The sequence below is a fragment of the Amphiprion ocellaris genome, chromosome 18 (genome assembly GCF_022539595.1).
Source record: "Amphiprion ocellaris isolate individual 3 ecotype Okinawa chromosome 18, ASM2253959v1, whole genome shotgun sequence".
NCBI classification, from domain to species: domain Eukaryota; kingdom Metazoa; phylum Chordata; class Actinopteri; family Pomacentridae; genus Amphiprion; species Amphiprion ocellaris.
Window position 1 is genome coordinate 659,357 of NC_072783.1, and position 17,192 is coordinate 676,548.

Here is a 17,192-nt window from a genome sequence, read left to right on the forward strand (position 1 = left end):
AGATATACCCACAAAGAAAGTGATGTTGTGCTGAGCACAGGCGTGTGTTCTGCATCCGTTATGTACGGATACTGAATCACGTGACCTACATATGTGGAAATTACTCTTATAAAGGTCTGTTGATCAGTTCATCACTTTTTGCAAGCCTTTATTTTGCTAGTACTAAAATAACCGTTCCCTCCATGCTTTTATTTTGAAGGCCTATTTTTCCATGTTACAGGCTTTTATTTTTGGCACCATTCCCGCAGCACTGGAAGTGTTTAAGAAGCGGTTTCTTGACATGAGGAAAACTCTGCTGAAAAGTCCAAAAATTCAGGAAACACCCCCACAATTTAATCAGTTGTTCCTTGGATCATTTCTGAAGGATAAGTCCTGATAAGTCCTCAGCGGTGGATTTGTAGTAGGATCACAATCAGCTGATGTAGCATTCACTTGTTGTCATGGTTACAGTGACGCCGTGCTGGCCGCTATGTCTGGCAATGGGAAATCCTTAACAAATCTATAGATCCATACTATAAGCCGCATCACTGCCAAAATCTAATCACTTGGTCCTTGTGTCATTTCTGACCTTCCCTGAAAATTTCATCCAAATCCGTTGGTCTGTTTTTCAGTAATGTTGCTACCAGACAGACAGACAGACAGACAGACAGATGGATTCACAGACAAATGTACGCCGATCGTCACATAACTCCGCCACGTTCGTTGGCGGAGTAATAAATCAAGTGCAATATTTACCAGTGTAGACACTTCATTTGTAGAATAAGAAAAACATTTGATAGTATCTTTAATAGTTTTACTTAAATTTTAGGATATCCCAAGCCCATTCCAAAGATGCAGATTTTGGTCGATCACATGAACTTTAAAGTGATATGTGTTGGCGCATAACTATTCTTTGCACCTTATATCTGCCTTCAGTCACTAACTTGATAAAAATCCAAAAGAACAGCCATCAGATGTCCTTCTGTAGGGTTGCTATCTTACATAAACTCATCTTTTATGACTTGTTTGTGAGCTGGAAGTCATTAAGTGTCACAGAAGACTTTGTCATGGTTCAAAAAATGAGTAAAAATCTTCCCCAAAAAATATATATAAAATGATTACATATATATCAGTAAAACTTCTGATATTTTCTTTAAGAACATTCACGAAAAAATCAACCAAAGTCCAGCAATATTCGTTGGATTTTGGTTGATTTTTTTGAGAATGTTCTCAAGAAACATTTTTAACGTTTCTTTTTTTTCACCAAAAAATGTTCAAAAATTTCCCAAAATGTTGAAAATGTGGACATCAGAAGTTTCACTGTGAAAATATATTTTCCCCACATTTTCAAACTTTAAAACGGGTCAATTTTGACCCGTAGGACGACGCGAGGGTTAAATAGTTAGAGGCTCTAACCAGTGGTTCAACCAGTTAACTGTAAAATCTCGGAAAATAGTGTCCTCAGATACAAAACGTTCAATGACTCACATCTGATCGGTAGCCAAAAATACATGATTTGGTCTTAGCTACTTTAATGCATTACATGAAAAGCACCATGAATACTCACAATGAAAATGCGGAGGTTGTTTGGAATGACTAATCTAAAGCCTTGCAGCGTAAAAAATGTCTTCACAATGGAGCCTTTGCTCTCCATCACTCTCTATGTGGTTTCTGTTTGGGCCACCTGAACCTCTCATTGCCTACATTTTGCAGCTATTTCCCAGCTCTAGTAGTCGGTTATAATTATATTCTTTATGTTCCTTGCTTAAAATCACAAATTGAGTTAACAATACTGTTTTTTCCTTCTATTTCTAAAACGTCATGTCTTATTCATGTGAAATTACACATAATGTGGGATAATGAAGCTATAAGTGGATATAGAAGATAAAATCCATTCAAAACCCGCACTCTTTGAGGAACATTTGACCTTTCCATTTGACTCGCTGTCTGTCACTACATCAGATAACAATGGCAGGTGACCACAGACATGCCTGTTGTAGTGAGGCTGCAACACGAAGACTCCTCAAAGATTCCCGTTTGTCCCCATTCATCTCACACACTGCTCCCACTTTAACATATTGACATTTCTGAGGTGCTTGGCGGTAATTGTCAGCCACATGGCGGCTCCTCGTTTGTTTCACTGACATTTTGCCTTTGGTTGATTGTGTATTTAACAGGGAAAGGAAAGCAAAATTAATTGGAGAGAGGCCCTAATCTGTCTGCTTGAAATGTCACCCCTGTATTGTGATGCCTCCGCTGACACAGTGGCAGCAACAGAAGGGAGAGAGAATTAGAGAAATTTAGCGGAAAAGGGAAAGAGGAAATAATGAAACACTGAACAAAAAGACAAAAGAGGAAGGTAGACAGCTTATATATCATTCACTGAAATCAATGCAGCTCAAAGACTCTGTGCTTTTAACCTCAGTCTTACCTTCCAACAACTACAAATGACCAGATATCCATGTTGTGGGTTCTCAGTCGGGTCTTTGAGCTCTGGTGTTAACAGAAATCTATTGTAGCAGTTCAATGCTGCAACAGAGGACTTTCTGGGTGATTTGTAATCCTGTTTGTCTGTTTGCATGTGAGACATTACTGGGAAAATACCAGCTGATCTTAGCGTGATTATCTGGGGTTGTGGAGTTCCCAGTCAGTCTATTTCCACCCAGTCTTTTTTGAAATGTCACTGCTGCAAGGGTGAGTCCCCGAAGAGTGTCGATGGTGACCGAGACAGACCTAGAGAGCTACCTGCTAATGCCATACATTTGCTCACTCATTTTCCAGCTGGTTGATCTGTGGCGATATGATGTAATCCTGTCTGCTTCGACTGGAAGGATGACGCAGAGCTGACCCATAAACAGCAGGTTCTAGTGGGGACTGCAAATGGAGTAAACTGCTCTCTGGTTTTAAACTTACTAACACTAGAATGTTAACTGCTTCACAAGAAAATGTAAACTGTGGTCTTACCTTTAAGCTGATTCTAATAACTGTGGTCATTATGATTAATGGGTCATGCTAATGTTGCACTTTAAAGAGAAGTGGGGAATGCAAATCTGGAAAAAGAAAACTTAGATAAGTTGAAATGTTTTAGAGCAAATAGAATGAGCCTTCTTAACCCTCTTAATCCCCAAACCCACCGTCAGGTTTAAAAGGCGTATTATCTTTTTAAAATCGCAGAAATGGTACAATTTATCAGCATTAGAAACTGTAAAAACAGAAAGACACCATAGCTTCCACTTTCTGATGGACTTTATACCACTACTGTGACATACAGCTGTTTCTGTTGGGAAACAACCAAATCTAAGCTTGAAGTCGAGATATTTTGTCAACATCGCTTTATTCTACATCTCATTTTAAAAATGGCCCAAAACAAACCCTTAATTTGAATGAAATTCTGTAAAAATCCCATAATTTTGCTCTCCATTGTTTAATTGTGAAGTAATTCGCTACTCATAAGTCTCATGTCAAAAATGTAAGATGTTTTCAGCTGAACTGGGATGAACTGCAGGCTGTGTTTACCCAGAGCAGATAGCACACAAGCATGAAAACAAATTAAAACTGTAACTAGCAAACTATCTGTAGCATGTAGAGTCTCCATTTCTCTGGCAGTGTTGGTAACACCATGTTGAATTCAAACTTATGAAATTTTTTTTGTGAAATAATCAATAAAACTCAACTTTCTTGGTCATTTTTTTCCGATTTTGTGGCTCTATAACTTTGTTATGCCGCACAAGAGACATTTTCAGTTCTCTCTACTTCCAGCTCTGGTTGTTCTGTTTCCATGGAGGTCTGTGATTTTCTGTTACAGTGAGAAATGAGCTCATAGTGAGTAATAACCTCCCATGTTAGACTTTTGTAGCTAAATGCATAGAAGATCTGCATATGTGGCAGCCAGCCAGCTAATCCACGGTGAACATGCTGGTTTGTTTGCATGTATGAGGCTGAGGACTGCTGTCTGCTCGGCGTTTGGAGCTCGCTGAGGATGTGGACAGCAGTGGACCTTCATACTAATGATGTCTGCTAACTAGTGGTTGTGGACGGTTGTCATTCGTGCTTTTACAGTGTTTTGGTTCCTAAGCCAAGAATCTGAAATCTGAAGTCATTGAAGTCTGAAGTTAATCATTTTTTGAAAATATTTACAAAAATTTTCTTGCCAAATTTGGGGGATTTTTTTTTAAAATAAAACTTTTAAGGGAAACGTTTAAGGAATTATTGGAATTTTCTTCTGAAGGTTTTGCAAATTTTCAGAAATTTTGGGAATTCTTCTGCGAAATTGTTGGATTTTTTTCCGACAAGGAAACAATATTTTTTGGTGCCTGTAAATGAGGACGACAGGAGGGTTAACCCTTAGCTGCTCCAGTGATTGGACTCTACACTCTTCCATGAGTGGGTCAGAAATGACCCGTATAAGAATCAACGTGCTTTATGCTGTTTTTGTCATTTTGGTTCAGAATAATAATTAGTTTTATTGTTTGTATTATATTTTTCCACACAAGAAATTATTTCATATTTGAAATATGTTTATTTTTCACTTTATACCAGATTAACGCAACATTTTGACAATTGAAAAAAGAATATTACACAGAAGAGCACTAGAAGAATATCAACGTCCATTTAGTTGACATTTTTCCGATCTTTTCTTCCAGCTGTTTCTGCTCTCCATCCCTCCAAGTTTATGCATCATCTCTTGTATGATATTATCAGAGATAAAGAATTTGGTTGCAGTAATACAAACAATACAAATTCTTTACAAGTATATAAGGTAACTGAAGAATTTAAATGGAATATTATCAGAAACATGCTTTTTGAGGAATAGCGGGAATATGATAAAAACTTTTCTTTACAAGGATATTGCAGGAAAATGACCTCACTGGGTCATTTTTAACCTACTTATACATCTAAGGGTTAAAATGCTTCGTTATCTTCATTTAGAAGGCTGCTGTTAGCTGAAACTAAATGATCCGTTTCAGCGCTATTCACAGGTGTTTCTTGTGCGACTCTTATTTCCAGAATCTCTACAACCATTAAGAGGAAATATACCAGGTTGAAATGAATCATATTTCTCCTTTCAGAGCCTGTAGAGAAAGACTTCTGTAGGCTTTGTCTCCTTCCAGTCGTCCTTCTGAGTACAACACCAGCAGCACTCCACTCTTCTGCTCTGTACAGTTCTACTCATCTTCAGTGATATTACAGGCATTTGTTACCTTTTCTCAACTATGATTGATTCATGAGTCATAGCTACTCCTCAGAGAAAAATCCTACTTGCTTGTATGAGCACAGATCAAAAAAGAAAAGGTGACCACTACGCGAGCTGGGCTAAGCTGAAGGCGACTGAAGTGGCCTTCTTACCCGGGTGAGTGGGATTCTTCTCCAGAAAAAAAGCAGAAAGAAGTTGAACAATGAAGGCAGAGGAAGATTTCAGATTTTAGGTCCACTTATCATTTGCTATCTCACTCCAATATTCTGAGATCTCGGTACTGATTTATTTCAAGTGTCCGTGTCCTTCCTGCAGTTCTGCTTCCTCTCACTGGGCTACATGTGAGATATTTACTTGTGTAGACGTCTCGACACCGTAGACTCTCTGCTGTCATTCATACATGGACAGAACAAGTCCTCTTTCATCTTCAGAAAGAAAATAAAATATTGCTTTACAACTAAACTGCATCTTCAGTTACATTCAGAAAGAAGCACATTTTCTTCCACTAACAGTGTGACGTAGTGGGAACACTGGAAAAAATGCTCCTCACAAAACAAGAAAATCTACTTATTTCAAGGAACTTTTTCCTTGAAATAAGTGAAAAATCTGCCAATAGAACAAGTGAAAAATGGCTTGGTAAGATTTCTTGAAATAAGATATGATATTTAGAATATTGAGATCTTAAAATTAGCTGGGAAAACTTATTTTAAGCTATATTTTACCAGGATTGTCAAGCTTAGGTGTCTTAAAATAAGCCAGATATGCTAAAAAAAAAGTTTTTCACTCAAAAATAGATTTTTGCTTCCGTGTAACTTCCTAATTTCAGATGTATTAAACTTGTTTTGAGTTTTCTTGTAAAATTCACCTCAAAACAAGATAATTTCAAGATTGTTTGACTTAACAAGATATTTAAGATGCATTGTCTTAAAACAAGTTCCTCCATCTGCTGAAATGTCTCTTGTTAAGTGAATTTATCTTAAATCGAGTGGGATGAGACATTTTGACTAAAAATAAGACTAATAGACTTGGTAAGATTTAGAGTTTTTGCAGTGAAGTGATTGGTTGGAGTGGTGAAGGTTGAAAAAGAACTTTCCCACAGGAGACGGCCATCTTCTCCACGTCTCACCATTATTACACCGTTCTGTTCCTGTGCTGTTATTACCAGACACCAAAGAAAGGATGCTGTTTCTTTTCTCCTATCCAAGGACATGCAATTGTTGCACATACAAAAGGTTCTGGGTTGTATTGTCCATTTTACTGACTATTTGCAGCAGCACATGTACAGTAGATGCCAACAAGAAATGCAAAAGCTGGAAGACTCCAGCGATGTTCAAACCTCAGGGTGTGAAACTGTGAAGAAACAAAACGGAGAAACAGCAGCACTGGGATCCACACGTCTTCATGGCTGCTTCTTCAATCTGCATGTTTACTGAAGAAAATCCATTTCAGGTTTTAATTACTTTGTTATCACATTTGTCATGTTCAGAGCAACAACAAGAATATGTCGGATCTTAACAGCTTTTTCTGGAAAACGTTCCCAATGTGAAAACATTTTATTTACACCACCAGTATAATCAGCCCAACGGAAACTGAGTGAAAAGCACAATTTTTAGGAGCCGCCAGATGTTTTAGTGCTGGATTCAGGAGACTGATATTCCTCTCCTGTGTGGGCCGATATTTTTTGATTTAAATTTCAGTTTCACTCGCTGTCCAGTTAGATTTATTCAACAAAATTATACGGCTGTGTTTAGGAAATTAGGAATATATTGGTTAAAATTAGATGTGGACTGATGTGGTTTTTCAGAGCCACTGTTGATGCAAATGATTTATCAAGGAGAGTGATAACGGATATTTAGAACCAGTATACACTAAAATCATATTAAAATCATTACACCAAAATCCAACACAACACTTTTTTGAATTGCTTCATTTCATTTCTGTTTGCCATAAACACTACCAGTCAAAAATCTGGACACACCTTCTCATTCAGTGCCTTTTATTTATTTGTATTATTTTCTGCATTGTACATTAATACTGAAGATTATCAATTTTTTGTTTACAACATAATTCCATATGTGTTCTTTTAAAGCTTTAATGTCTTCAGTATTAATCCACAACATGTAAAATAATTAGATAAAAACCATTAATTGAGAAGGTGTGTCCAAACTTTTGACTGGTAGTGTATATAACTAAACTTCTAATTAAACCTTGTGATGTGTCTGAAAGACATATTGTCTTTTTTTTTTAAAATGACATCATTTAGAGTCTGAAACTGTAGAAACAGGAATAACTGTTGAATTTTCAACTTTCTGTTGGTTCTGAACTATTCAAAATGAAGGAAGTCTAAGCCTAAAATTCTATTTCATCAAAATTGCTTAGTTTTACATATCACATTTAAAAAGTAGTTGCCAAAAATAAGCTGTTAATTTTAACCAGATTCTGTAAAATACTAAAAATTCTGTGCTCATCGGTGTAACTGTGAAACCATTAGTGACTCAGATGAGACAACAAATCCTTCAATAAACATTCAGAAACTCTTCTGCTGAAATGAACGAATGAAAAAATGAAAATTCAGTTTTAGTGTTTGTTGAGCCAATAATTTGCATTTTGTTCTATTTTTATCCATGATACCAGTCTGCACTTGGAAAAATATTGTACATCGTGATTCTAAGTTTCGGACTGCACAGTGGCGTGGTGGTTAGCACTGTCGTCTTGCAGCTAGAAGATCCCCGGTTTGTATCCCGGCCTTCCTGGGATCTTCCTGCATGGAGTCTCCATGTTCTCCTGCTGGGTTCTCCAGGTTCTCCAGCTTCCTCCCACAGTCCACGAACATGCTGAGGTTAATAACTGGTGATTCTAAACTGTCTGTAGGTGTGAATGTGAGTGTGATTGTCTCTATGTGTAGCCCTGTGATAGACTGTTACCTGTCCAGGTGAACCTGTGATAGACTGTTACCTGTCCAGGTGAACCTGTGACAGACTGTTACCTGTCCAGGTGAACCTGTGATAGACTGTTACCTGTCCAGGTGAACCTGTGATAGACTGATACCTGTCCAGGTGAACCTGTGATAGGCTGTTACCTGTCCAGGTGAACCTGTGATAGACTGATACCTGTCCAGGTGAACCTGTGATAGGCTGTTACCTGTCCAGGTGAACCTGTGATAGACTGATACCTGTCCAGGTGAACCTGTGATAGACTGTTACCTGTCCAGGTGAACCTGTGACAGACTGTTACCTGTCCAGGTGAACCTGTGATAGACTGTTACCTGTCCAGGTGAACCTGTCATAGACTGATACCTGTCCAGGTGAACCTGTGATAGGCTGTTACCTGTCCAGGTGAACCTGTGATAGACTGATACCTGTCCAGGTGAACCTGAGATAGGCTGTTACCTGTCCAGGTGAACCTGTGATAGACTGATACCTGTCCAGGTGAACCTGTGATAGACTGTTACCTGCCCAGGTGAACCTGTGATAGACTGATACCTGTCCAGGTGAACCTGGTGAGGATTAATCGGTGTGTAGCTAATGGATGGATGATTTCCAAGGTTTTCCTTTTTTTCCTTTTTTTGAAAAGTAAATAGTCAAAGAAATTCAACTCTGTTCTTTTCTTTTTTATGATTTATGGCATCATAATTGTGTGATACTGCACAGAAAATATTTTTGAGTTATTTCTACATCTGGGCTTGGTTGCACCGTTTCCAGTAAAATCACCAAATAAACTATTTGCAGTAAGTAGATTCTGTAAAATAAAAAAATTAATAAATTCTGCACTTCTCGATGCAAACATGACATGAGTAACTCAACTGCAACCAATAGTCTCATGAAAATATTGTAGGAGCTCTTCAGCTGAACTCTCTTCAGTGTTTGCACAGAGAAAATATGGAAACCTAATTAAAATATAAATAGTAAAATATCTATAGTATGTTGAGCCGCCACTTTTTCCAATCTTGGCAGCACCTGTGAGTACATTTTATTTTTGTAAAGCAAAAAATCACATAAATTAAAATTTCTATATATTTTTCTTTTTTCATGATTTGTGACATCATAACTGTGTCATACTACATAGATTGTCTTTTTTTTCCCCTCTCTACTTCCCAGTCAGGTTTGTGCTGTTTCCACAGAAGGGAAGAACTTTATACTGGAATGAAAAATGAGCCCATAGTGAGGAAAAATGAGACAGAAGCAAAAAATAATAATAAATAAACAGATGTAGAAACTACCTGGGGTTCAGAGGGTTAAAAGAGAATCTAACACTACATTCACTACATTCAGAGAATTCACCTACATTTTGAAATGAATATATTTTATGAGAAATTGGCTAAAAAACTATGATGACACCACGAGTCGCTGAATATCAGATCCAATAATTGGTTGACCCTGGGTTAAAACACAACCTTTCCACAACATATTTGAAGTTTCTCCTCCGTTTTCAGGGTTGTCAGGATGACAGGTCATCTCAGGTTTTTATCTGAGAATCAATGCAGTTTAGTTTTACAGGAATGTAATTTTTAGTAGACAGATCTCCCTCGTTGAAGTTTGGAAGTGATTTCTAGGAATGTCAGAATTGTCACGTTAAAATCCCCTAAAAATCAGGTCTGTGTTTTCTCGGTCGTTGTGTGTTTTGAAAGTTTTTTTCCATGTCTCTTCAGATGAGGGTATTGACAACAGAAAGTATTTTAATTAGCAGTGTCTGTTGTTAGTTTTGGTAGGTTGAATACACTCTTGTCCTTGTCACACAGTCGTCACTGAAAGGTTTATTTTTCATTACTGCAGATGTGTCATTAATTATTTCCCCCCTAATGGGTCATCTTTATTTTTCCTAAAAGAAAAGATTATTATTTGGGCTGTTGGCATTTATTCTTCCACACACAGTCAGTTTCATTTATTTTTTTAATAACATGTCAAATATAAATATACAACATCTGCATGGCACAAACACTAAAATGATGAATTCAGAGGAATATTTCCATTTTAGTTGGGTTTATGTACACATCTTCTAAGAAACACATCTATTTCTGTTGATTAGCTTGCAGATATAGGATTAAAGAGAACTTCAAATCAATGAAACAGAGTATTTTCCCACTTTAGATTGGAAGAAAAACCACACAGCTTGACTCCTGTGCAAGGAAAACACAGAAAAATTGCTGCTGCTGTCCAAGCCTTGGTTCTGCAATTTGACAAAAAAAGGACAATTAATAAGGAAAACAGAGAAAATTTAACAGAATAACTTTTCTTCTTTGCCGTAAAATGAAATGTTTATGCAGAGTTCTTGGGGTAAACAATATTATTTTCACTTTGCTGGAATTTGAATTGCGGTGCATATGTGCAGAGACAGAAAAACACAAATTAAATGCATTCTCCATTTAAATGTCACAGTTATATGTTTGGCTTTGATTCAGAGGATCTTTTTTTCCCACTTTTGACAGCAGCCAAAGCAAGCAATTATCACATCTAGGAATTTCCATGCAGCAACATATGTGCTTGTTTTCTCTGTGGTTTTGACCTTACATATGAACCAACGGATACACATTCCACACATGGCGACCACGCTGGAGATCTGCAGCGCCCGGCCGCACTCCGGACTCATCAGGCAGTCCCGGGTCTTCAGGCAGCATTTGGGGCAGCTGCTCCCGGAGCTCCTGCTCTCCGTCTCCTCGTGTTTCCGGGGCTGGGTTTGCCTCGTGTCGTGGTGCTTTTCATCCCACTCCTCGCTCGCGCCTTTCCCCATGATTCCTGCTGGCACAAAGCTTGAATCAGGACTGGGACGCCATTAAAAAAAATTACTCTAATTAGAGGTTTTGTAATTGATTAATCATGATTAATCACACTTTTGTCAAATAGCAATATTTGATACAATAAATAAAGTTTTTCAATTCCAATAAAATGTGGTTGACAGATGAATCAATGAGTAGACATATACGTGTTTAGAATTTTACATCTAAAGTATTAAAATGAAAACAATTTTAAAATTTAACGTGTAGAAAAAAGTGACTTTGATGATTTAAAGTCTGGATTTAGTTGGTTTTTCCATTGTATGGAACATAACAAAATCATAAGTGGTTCAAGGAGCTTCAAAAAGTTGAAAATCCATAAATTCATTCTGTTCTCATAGTTTCTGGGTCTGATAAATGGTCTAACTTTGATGGTTCTTTTTTGGAATGTAAATTTTTTATTTATTTTAAATAAATAGATATTATTTATAAACTAAAACTTTAGATTTAAGTTATTAAAAGACAGACAAACAACGCTGATCCTCAAATAACTCCACCAAGGCTCCACCTCCTTGGAGGATTAAAATTTAAACAACTAAAATGTTTAATTTCTATTTATCTGCATTTTTCTTCTGTCTACTACATTCATAGATTACTGCAAACTCAACGTGCAATTATAGCGATTTTATTCAACATTTGATGACTTTCTGTAAACTAATGCACTGTCAGTGTCTTCTAAAGTGGTCTATTATGGGATGACTCCACCGTTAGCTGGTAACAGGACTGTGGTAGCTAACGTTAGCTCTGATGCTAACAGCAACATGTTTTGTATTGAGGTGGTAACGTCGGCTTGAAGTGCTCCGATTAGAAAACTCTTTGTTGCACAATTTACACACAACCAGGCTTTTATCCAAGCTGCCATCAGGAAGAGTTTTAAAAGAAAACTTTCTTCCCAACGAGCTCAATGCGTCTCGTCTTCCGTCACCGTTCACCAAACTTACTGACGTCTCTCCTGTGCATCTTCTTCAGCTGGAAAAAAGACTTTAGGTTCATTAGCGCCACCTACTGGGCTGGAGTGTTCATCAGTGGTACCGATGTGCCAGAAATTATGGAACTGAGAAAAATGTGATTAAATGCGTTATTTTTTAACGCATTATTTTTTTCTGTAATTAATTAATTGAAATTAAAGCGCTAAAGTCCCAGCCTTAGTTTTAATACAACGATTTGAGGACGGACGGTTTCAGAAACAGGCTCCATGTGTGCAACTAACTTCATGATAGCAGGATTTCCACGGGGAATAAAAACGTGGCCAGGTTGTGTGCTGACTCCCACGCTCCCTGGCTTTACAATACAGGCTCTGTTTACAATCCTGTACCAACATCCAGGTCCAGTGTCGCCGTGCTGTGAGTTTGTTGGGTTCGTTAGGCCTCACCATCTTCAATCTCTTATCATTGCTATTGCTGGGGTGTGATTTACTTCAAATCACCTGCCGCCAACTCTGCTTTTTTGCAGAAAATATTTTTGAGTTGTTTCTACATCTAGGCCTGGTTGGAACATTTCCAATAACATCAGTACAAGAGGTCCTGGACTTATGTCGGAGTTCTGTTCCTATGGTGTGATGGAAGTCATAACTCCGGTGAAAATGAAAACGACGACGTTAGGTGCATCAGCATATCGATCAGTTTACATATTTGTACAACTACAGTAACAAAAACAGTCATTGGCTCACACTGAAACACAACAACAGTCTGACTTAGGCTGGGAGCCATAATGAAGTTAGTGAATGCAGCATAATCCAGTGTGGCTAGAGTGTGATTTTTTTATTTTTTTAATCACGTGCAGCTGACTTTGCTTTTAGGAATGTTTGCAGCTACCCAGGTTACATTCCTGCTCTTTAAAGCTTCAAGTTCTTGTATAATATCAACAAACATACGCAGCTTCGTTCCGTAGATCACTACACGCCTCTTCATGCAGGGTAACGTGATGGATAAATCTCTAAATGCATTAGTCTCTCCAAACAACCGAACTGAGAATATTATGCATAGAGCTGTTGGGTTTCATTAAAGAGAAATCATTTTTTCTCCAGTGTGAATCATTAACATTGCAGTCCAAACTTAAGTCCCTCTATGAACACTTTATTGAGGGAAGTCACATTGATTTGACAGATTAACAATCCTTCCACTCTGATGATCATTCCTCCTGCCAGGAGTTGAGGCCCCCTGTTTTAACTGTCGGGTACAATTGCTCCCCACAGACATTATCAGATATTAAGTGATAACCCTGATGGTGAAATAACAACTTATCTGTGCCATCCAGTGGCTCCCCATTTATTAACACTGACAGTAAATTAGATTGCTGGCATCTGGAGGGTATACTGGCATTTCCAATGCACCTTTCCATCTCATTCTGCTTTCAAAACCATCGCTTTTCAATCATAAGTAATGAAATTCCATCACCCTCCTCGGCCATGAAAGCCACTTGGAAAAGAAGTGAGAGAAGGCCATTAGGAGGAGAGAAAGAAAAAAGCGAGAGTAATGGTCTTACCCTTTGCTTTCAGAGTCGCCTCTCTGTCAGGTTGAGTCTCCCGTCTTTGTGAAGTGGACTTTTTTTAGAGGAGTGCAGTGAACAGACTCACTCTGGTGAACAACAATGAGTCGCTGTTAATGTCTGCCTGCCTCAGGAACCAGGCAGGTGTGTCTTCAGGTCGAACAGGTTTGACTGAGTGGACTGCCCTGCAGTGAATGATTTTACTTTCAACAAACACACATTTAAAGACTTAGACGGTCTTAAAGGTGCAATCAATAGAGCGAGTGTAAGGACGACTAATAAATTGTAGAATCTAAGCTTTCCTGATATTGCTGGCACTGTGTTTACAGCAATACAAGTATCCAGTCACAGCCTGTTACTGGGGTTTTCTAATGCTGTTAAAGGTTGAATTACTTCAGTACTGCAGTAAAACAGGCAGTTGTATGTATTTTTATTCCCAGTGAGCAACAACTGGGATGATTTAAATTTGACAGTGAAACAGGGCTTCTGCAACACTTCTAATGTTTCCTGGAAGTCCCTTTATGTAATCATGATAAGTACTACCCACAATGGCTGCTGAATCTCTCAGACTGTGTCAAAACGCAGCCCTTCAACTTGAATTTCATTTTGGGAAAGAGGAAGGAAACCAACTCCAGTGAGTCAGGTGAGCAGGGCGTGGCGATTGTGTTGCTGTGGCCAAAAATCCTGCCTTTGATACTCCACAGTTCTGGTTATTTTTGCCAAATGTTCTCCCTTAGATTCTTCAGTGTGTTACAGTAGAACTGTGATCTGACAGTAGAACCCTGACAGACTAATTCCTGGTACACAACCAGGTGAATGTAAAAGGGAACAACGAGCATGCTCCTGACATAAATGTACCTTGTCCAGTTTTTGAAACTGAGTCTTAATGTTTTAATGTAAGAAATTGCACTCTGAGCTGTAACACACATCTACATCAAGTTCTCCAGGACTTCTCCATGCTTTGCTGCATTTATTTCACCCTCTGCTTTCACAAGCCCTCAAGGGGCATCCTCCCGAGAAGAACCCCCACATTATGATGCTGCCACCACCATGCTTCAAAGTGGGCATGGTGTGTTTTTGATTGTGTGCAGTGGTTTGCTTCTAATCTGATGGCCAAAAATCTCAGTTGAGTTGTCTTCAGAGTCTTCCACACGGGGAACTGTTTAGTATGAGCGGACAGTCATTGCATTCACAGTCTGTGTCAGCTGCTGAAGCTGGTGAATCCTTCAGAGGAGTCATCGCTGTCTTGGTGGCCTCTCTCTCTAGGTTCTGTCTGACACAGTCACTCAGTTCTGCCCACTCTAGCAGATATATGCATGTGCTGCATTTCTTCCATGTCTTAATGATGGATTTAACTCTACTCCAGGGATATTCAGACACTTGGAAATGTTCTTGTAGTCATCCCCTGACTTGTGCTTATCAAAGGCCTTTTCACAGAGGTGCCTGGAGTGTTATTTAGTCTTCATGGTGTAGTTTTATCCAGGAGTACTGCTTCACTGGTGACTGAAGCTTCCAGATACAGGTGTCTTTATACTAGAATCACTTGAGACACATTCACTGCACTCAGACTGCAGAGAATGACTCCACCTTTGTTGAAATTTTAATTAAGTGACACTGCTTTGTATAAATCTGTTTTGATTATAGGCCTCATAGTTATTTTTTTCAAAAACTATTTTTTAAAGTGCTTTTGGATGCCTGTCAAACTCTTTAAATGCCTACACGAGTACCCTTATTTATGTCATCAAAAACAATGTATTGTGTAAAACTGAATTTTACCTTCGATAGATGACTGAAGTCTGTGAAGTCAAAGCATTTCATTTGCATAATTCCTTTAATTATTCCTCTCCACACACAGTATTATTGTCCTTTAACAGCCAATGACGAATACATTTCTTCTCAGCTTGTGTGACAGAATATTCTGCTCAGAGTTGCTGTAGAAATGCAATCAAGTTTTAATAAACAATTACTCAAAATAATTAATTGATTAGACGGCATATTTGTTACAGAATGAACAATGATGAATCGAGAAGAGCAATTTAAGGAAGCAATTAAAAGGCAAACCATTCAAATAATATTCAAAGAGTGGCGTTCTATCAGGAGACTGAATTACTCACTGAACTATTCTTCATCTGTAAATGCAGCAAAGCAAAATGCACAGTAAGTACTTCATTACGTCTCAAGAATGTGTTTGACTTGAATAGGAGGAGAACTTCAAATTTAGTATCTTGTATTAAGTTGTGGGGTTAGAAGTCAAACCTCTTCTTCTTGTTAGTTTTGGGAAATGTGAGCAGGGAGACCGAGCTGATCTCTAAACTGTAGCATCCAAGGAAGAGACGTTTGCTGAGCAAAGACATACCAAGCGAGCAAAATGTAGGCTGTAGCAGGCATAGTAACATGCAACTGAACTGGAGAACCATGTGCTCTAGACTTGCAGTGTTAGCAGACGGGTCAAGCAAAGTTTCACTCCGTTGAGCCATTATTTCTGTCGTGACCACAAAATATTGATCAAAAATGCAAAGGACTTCGGGCTATTCATGTGTTTTCTGCAGTCATTTTGTAACACGTATAATCCCAGAATTTTCTTTACATGGACTTTAGAGTAAATAAGGTTATGATTAGGCGGGTTTAGGTTATGAATATGTCTTGAGTAGGTCCCTAGAAAACAATGCAAATCAACGCTATGTCATCTAAATTAAAGAAAAGAAAACAGAGTGAGAGGGATGCAAGTAACAATGAAGCGTCTAGTAGAGTTTCTCTTATTGTATATGACCCTGTCAAAATCAGACAAACAAAAAAAGGTTTCTTTCATCCAAGTGCATATAATCATTGTTGCAATGAAAATATAGTTTTATAAAATAATAGCATCATACTTTCTGTTCTTCTGTGGTGAATGGTAGCAGCAGCAGATATACAGATGAGTAAGATATTAACCCTCCTGTTGTCCTCATTTATGGGCACCAAAAAATATTGTTTCCTTGTCTGAAAAAATTACAGAAACTCAGCAAAAAAATTTCCCAAATTTCTGAAAATTTGCAAAACCTTCAGGAAGAAAGTTCCAATAATTCCTTCAAAGTTTAATTTTAAAATATCCCCCAAATTTGGCAAAAAAATTCTTGTAAATATTTTCAAAAATGACTAAAAACCTTCCAAAAAATTCTAAAAACATCTAAAGTGATTCCATATATATCAGTAAAACTTCTAATATTTTCTTTAAGAACATTCACAAAAAAAAAATCAACCAAACTCCAGCAAAATTCGCTGGATTTTGGTAGATTTTTTTAAAAAAAATGTTCTTAAGAAATATTTTTAACATTTCTTTTTTCCACCAAAAAATGTTCAAAGATTTCCCAAAAATGTTGAAAATGTGGATATCAGAAGTTTCACTGTGAAAATCTATTTTTTCCCCCATATTTTCAAACTTTAAAACGGGTCAATTTTGACCCGCAGGACGACACGAGGGTTAAAGGAAAAACCTAAACCCCTTTACCCCAACAGACATGGTTTGGGTCAAAGCAAATGGATAGAAAGTTGTTCTGCACCTTCATCTTATGGTGAAACCTTTTTGTCTAAATGGGAGTGGTCTCCTATAAGATGCCCCCATCTGTAGGCCACATGGGGTCACTGAATGGTTTGATGAAAATGATGTCAACTATATGCTCTGGCCTTCACAGTCACCAGATCTAATCAACACAACTGAACACCTGTGGGAAATCCTGGGACTGACGTGTTCGGCAGCGCTCTCCACCGCTGTCATCAAAACAC

General features: G+C 38.0%; 1 long non-coding RNA gene across 1 annotated transcript; it reads right to left on the reverse strand.

The window, feature by feature from the left end:
- Nucleotides 1-10,044: 10,044 nt before the first annotated feature.
- On the reverse strand, nucleotides 10,045-13,587 carry LOC111568075 (uncharacterized). Its single transcript, XR_002746102.3, has 3 exons — nucleotides 13,428-13,587; nucleotides 10,681-10,905; nucleotides 10,045-10,339 (listed from the first exon to the last, which is right to left on the reverse strand). It is a non-coding gene; the product is annotated as an uncharacterized LOC111568075 (long non-coding RNA).
- Nucleotides 13,588-17,192: the final 3,605 nt, after the last annotated feature.